Genomic DNA, 6241 nt, shown 5'->3' with positions numbered 1-6241 from the left:
TTGTTAACCTCAATCACTATGCTAAGGTGATGTCTGCTAGAATTCTCTATTATATACTATATTTTCCTTTGTAATTACTAAATATTTGCTAGAGATACTTTGAGACTATGCAAATGTCCTGTGTCTGCCTAAACTTTTGCCCACTCCTTTTCCTATCCATTGGCAGATCTTGCTTGTAGCATTTACTACTGTGGTGTTGTAATAGTGCTTTTCTATTTATCTTATTTCTTCTACATTTAATAACTGGAATTCCTCTGAAGGAATAGCTGTCACTTCTGGATTTATATTTTTAATTATAATTTAGATATTCCAGGATAGGTACAAACTTAGAACTAAAAGGTACAAACCATGTTAAAATGATGATAAATACCAATATCAAAGAAAATTAAGTTGATTACCTGTCTCAGAAATTATAGTGGACTTAAGAAAATAATATTTATGATTTGTAGAATTGGTTTGACTTTTTAAATATTGACTTCAAACTGAAATCTTTTTTAATTTCATGCTCAGACTTTTAAAAGTGTCTAAATTTATATTACTTTGGGGATCATTTTTGTCAAAATCTTGAATAAAGTTACCCAGAGCTGGCATGATAAACACAGCTATGTTTTCTTTATTATAAGCCACAATTGTTCCAAATATAGATATTAATGTAAACATTTAAACAAATCAGCAAAATGAAGAATCTAGGGCATGGTTTATGCTTGTCTCTACATGTTGGCTTAGAATTTTTTAAAATGCTTTAGAAAATGGGGTTTGGAAATAATTCCTCAGTGGGTTATTGTAAATAATACTGTTAAATGTAAGCAAAAAAATTTTTTAAGTTGAAGAATGAAGATACAATTGGCATTAAAAAAAAGGGTTGGTGGAGCTTTTCCTTCTCTTTTTTTTTTTAATTATGAGTATCTTAATTCATAAAAGAATTTGATGAGTTAGTTCTATGAAAAGTATCATTCTTCTGATCTTATCCCTATTTTTCCTTCTCTAAAGATAACTACTTTTTTTTTTTTGGTACCGGGGATTGAACCCAGGGGTGCTTAACCACTGAGCCATATCCCCAGCCCTTATTTTTATTTTGAGACAGGGTCTTGCTAAGTTGCTTCGGGCCTCACTAAGTTGCTGAGGCTGGCTTTGACTTGCTTTGACTGGGATAATAGGCATGCGCCACCATGCCCAGCTTAGATAACCACTTTCAAATGTGTTTTGTAAATATATTTTCAAAATATATGTTCATATTTTTAAATAACAGAATTGTATTGCTTTTTCTTGTTTTATCAATTTTAGGTCTTTATTGATTTCTCTGTTTTAGAGGATGAGGATTTAGGTTTATATATCTGCTTCTACTACACACACATCTTAGTCCTGTCTTCCCTACTTCTCCAATATAGTTTGGCTATTTCTATGTAAATGCTAACCAGAACTCAGCCATATAATAAACTGATTTCTTTTCCTGAACAACTCCTTGTTTTCCCTGTATTTATTTGTCTTCTTTGTTTGCTTATGTACTTATGATTGATTTGACCTCAGACTTCTACCTCAGTTGTCTAAATCTCAAGATGTTCAGACAAACATTTTAGCAATTTTAAACTCCTAAAGAAGTCTATCCTGCAGCTTTCTTATTGGAGAATTTGTATGTTCTTGGTGTATACTGTTATCCTGGAATCTTTATTTTCTTTACCTCCTCTTTTGGTTTCCTGTTTTCTGTATCCCATGTCTCTCTTTCTTAGTTTATTCCTTATTTTGGTAGAATCTGTTTTCTAGTAGCTTTTTGGAAAAGGGTTCATGGGAAATAATTTTTTATATCTTACATAATTGAAGATCTCTGTTCTAACCTGTCCCTGAATTAATAATTCTGCTGAGTATAAAATTATAGGAAATGATTATTTTAAAGATTTTAAAGACATCGCTATTGTGATTTCTAGAATTGCTGTTGAGAAGCAGATGCCATTCTCTTCCTTTGTATAAAACACAATTTTTGTCTGGAAGTTTGTACCAAATTTTTTGTCCCTTCTGTTCTGAAATTTCTAAAAGTATAGCTTTGGTGTGGGTCTATTTTTTTCCCCTCATTTTTGTTGGGTTCATTTTATCCTGAAAACCCATGCCCTTAAATTCTACGAAATTTCCTTGTTTTGTTTTTAATCTTCCCCCTCCTTCTTCCCAAACTTCTCTGTTAACACTTTCTAGACTATTATTTTGATTGTAGAACACAGAAACTAGTTCTTAGATTTTCTTTCTTTTTCTCCCCTTTACTTTTTAGATTTATAATATTTTTCTTCCAGCTTTTCATTGAATTTAAAATTTCTTCCATTATTTTTAACTTATGAGAATTTTTTTTTCTTTGTGAGATTCTACTCCTGTTTGTGGAGAAGAATCTTAAAGCTATGAGGATGTTAATGATAATTTCTTGATGTTTCTTCTTCATGAATAACGAATTTCCTCTGTAGTTGCTTTCACTTTAAGGTCTCTATCATATTAAAAGTATTTCTCAGATGTCTGTTAGTTCTTAGATTTGTTTTTTACAGTGTGATTTTTATTTCACTGGAGACCCAAAATTGTTTCTGGAAGATTCTGTGTAGTTAATTTTTCTTTCCCTTTTTTTCTGTGTGTGGGGGTACCAGTGAATGAACCCAGGGGCGTTTAGCCACTAAGCCACATTCCCCAGCCCTTTTTTTTTTTAATATTTATTTATAGAGACAAGGTCTCACTGAGTTGCTTAGTGCCTTGTTAAGTCGCTGAGGCTGGCTTTGAACTCATGTTCCTCCTGTCTCAGCCTCCTAAGCCGCTGGGATTACAGGCATGCAACACTCTACCCAGCTTCCTTTTTCCTTTTTCTTTTCTCTTTATTTTGCAGTGCTGGGGATCACACTCAGGACTTCATGCATGCTAGGCAAGCACTCTACCACTGAGCTACATCCCTCATCCTTATTTTTTTTCCTAATCTTTCCTGTGTATTGGGGAGAGGGAGGATAGATATTTTAATTCTGAAATAGAGAAGCAGAGACTACCTGAATAGTTTTCACTTGTGTAAAAACAAAGCTTTTATATTCCATGTGACTTTTCTATTAGGGATATTGTATATATTTGTCATGATCAAATGTGAGGCAGAGCCACACCTGGTGGTGATACCTGTAATCCCAGCTGCTTGGGAGACTGAGGCAGGAAGACAAAAATTTTCAGGCTAACTTCAGCAATTTAGCAAGACCCCATCTCAAACTAGAATACAGAAAGCATAAAAAGGGCTGGAGGTGTGACTCAGTGGTACTGTAAATTGCTGTGAGTGAAAATATGCCCAGGCTACTGGAACCTGGGCATATTTTCTCTAAGCCAATGTTATATGTACTCTTATTTTGTAATTACTTTATCTTGTTGGGTAAAGTTAAGACTAGTGTTGCCAGAAAAAGTACAGAATTCCTTGTTAAATTTGAATTACAGATAAATAATGAATTATTTTTTAGTATCAGTATGACTCAGGCAATGTTTAGAACATACTTTTACTAAAAGATGATTTTCTTAAAATCCAAATTTAACTAAGAGCACTGTTTTATTAAAACTTTTGAGATACTTCATGTAATTTTAAGAAATAATACAAATAATACAAAGATTTCATGTACCCTTTACCCAGTTTTCCCCATTGGTAATATGTGGCAAAACTTTGTTGCAAAGTCACAATCAGGATTCTAACATGGACAATTCCATCACCACAGTTATCCAATCTGTTGACATTTTATAGCCATGCTTTGCCCATCCTCCTTCCAATTCTAAGATTCTGGCAAATACTAACCTATTCTCCATCTCTAAATTTTGTCATTTCAGGAATGTTGTCTAAGTAGAATAGTATAGTACATGGATTTAGAGACTTTTTTTCACTCAGCATAATTCTCTTGAGATTCGTCTAAGTTGTTTCCTATGTCAGTTCTTTACTGTTAAATAGTAGTTATATATGATGTTGATTATACCAATTTGTTTAATCATTCACCTATCAAAGGGTGTCTGGGTGGTTTCTAGTTTGGAGCTATTATGTGTAAAACAGCTCCTTACATTTACATACAGTTTTTATGTGAACATAAGTTTTCATTTCATTTCTCTCTCTCTTTTTTTGGGGGGTGGGGGGTGGGGGTGGTACCTGGAGATTGAACACAGGGGTGTACTACCACTGAACTACATTCCCAGACCTTGTTTTTTTAAATTTTTTTAGTTGTAGATGGACACAGTACTTTTATTTATTTATTTTTATGTGCCTCTGAGGATCAAACCCTGTGCCTCACAAGTGCTAGGCTAGCACTTTACCATTGATTCAAAATCCCAGCCCTCAGACCTTGTTCTTGTTATTATTTTTTTATTTAGAAACAGATTCTAAGTTGCTAAGGTTGGACTCAAACTTGTGATCCTCCTGCCTCAGCCTCCTGAGTTGTTTGGGTTATAAATGTGGGCCACTACACCCAGTTATTACCTTTTCTTATGGAATCAAATAAAGGGTAGGAGTACAATTCAGGGTTGTATGGTAGTTGAACATTTAACTTTTTAAAAAATTGCCAACTGTTTCCAAATTAGATATGCCATCTTACATTCCCACGAGCAATGCATACGAGCAATGCATGTTTCTCTGTATCTTTGCCAGTATCTGGTCGTGTCAGTATGTTTTATTTTAGCCATAAAATTTCATTTGCATTTCCTTAATGGTGTTGAACATTTTTTCACATGCTCATTTGTCATCAACATATTCTCTTCTGTGAAATATGTGGAAGTCTTTTCCAATTTTCTAATGGGAGTTATTAAAATAATCTTTCAATTTAATTTTAATTACTGTTGGGTATTGGGGGTTGAACCCACTGAACTATGCCCCTTAACCCTTTCTATTTTTTATTTGAAACAGGGTCTCACATTCCTGTGGCTGGCTTCCAACTTGGAATCCTTCTGCCTTAGCTTTCTAATCACTTGTCTTCCTGAGTCACTAGGATTATAGGGGTGTGCCACCATGCCTGGCTAAATTTAATCTTAAAGTGGTTCATATTTATAGAAAAATTGTTATATTGCAGGGAGTTTCCATATACTCCTCATCCACTTCCCTCTTATTAAAGTTTATACTTTTATTTAGATTTCCTTAGTTTTCCCCTATCCTTTTTTTCTTCCAACATTCCTTCTAGGATACTACATTGCTTTTGATTATCATGGACCCTTAGAGCATTTTGGCTGTGATAGTTTCTCTGGCATTCCTTGTTTTTGATGACTTTGACATTTTTCTTTCTTTTTTTTTTTTTTTCCTCCTTCCCTCTGAGGGACAAGGGATTCCAACCCGGGTCCTTGCGCATGCATGCTAGACGAGCGCTCTCCAACATGAGCTATTTCTTCAGCTCTGATTTTGACATTTTTGAGGAATACTGGTCAGGTATTTTTTGTAGACTGTCCCTCTACTGGAATTTTTCTGATATTTTTCTCATAATTAGACTAGGACTTTGGGTTTTGGGAAGGAAGATCAGAGTTGATTTGCCCTTCCTAGCAGTCATTTCAAGGGTAAATGCTATCAACATGACTTATACTATTGTTAACCATAACCACCTAAGGTAGTATTTGTTATATTTCTCCACTAAAACTTACTTTTTTCTTCCCTTTTCATACTACAGATGCTTCTTGGCTTATAGTGGTATTATGTCTTGAAAAACCCATAAGTTGGAAATAGTGTAAAGTAAAAAATGCATACATACCTAACTTACTAAACACCATAGCTTAGCAACACTGTAGTGTATTAGTTGTTTCCCCTTGGGGTCATGTGACTGGGAGTTGTGCTCTTTTTTGCAGTGCTGGGGATCAAACCCAGGGCTTGCACTAGGCAAACCTCTAGGCAAGCACTCTACCACTGACCTATACCCCGAGCCCAGCTATGGTTCTCTTAATACTGTCCAGAATCATGAGAGAGCACCATATCACTACCCTGGGAAAAGATCAGAATTCGAAGTATGGTTTTCTAATGAATGCTTTTAATTTCCACACCTTTGAAAAGTTAAAAATTGTAAGTCAAATCATCATAAGTTGAGGACTTTATTCTTTGGAGGTAAGTCATTGTAGGCAGCCTCACACCTAAGGGGTAGAAAGTTAGGCTTTGCTTCTTTGAAGGTAGAATACATAAATTTATTTTGAATTTCCCTGCAAGGGAGATAGTCTGTTTTATGTATGTATGGACTCATGGACATTTATTTTATACTTTGAATTATGACACAATACTACCTTATTTATTTTGTTGCTT

Source organism: Sciurus vulgaris (assembly GCF_902686455.1).
Source record: "Sciurus vulgaris genome assembly, chromosome: 5".
NCBI lineage: Eukaryota > Metazoa > Chordata > Mammalia > Rodentia > Sciuridae > Sciurus > Sciurus vulgaris.
This window is presented reverse-complemented; position numbering follows the sequence as displayed.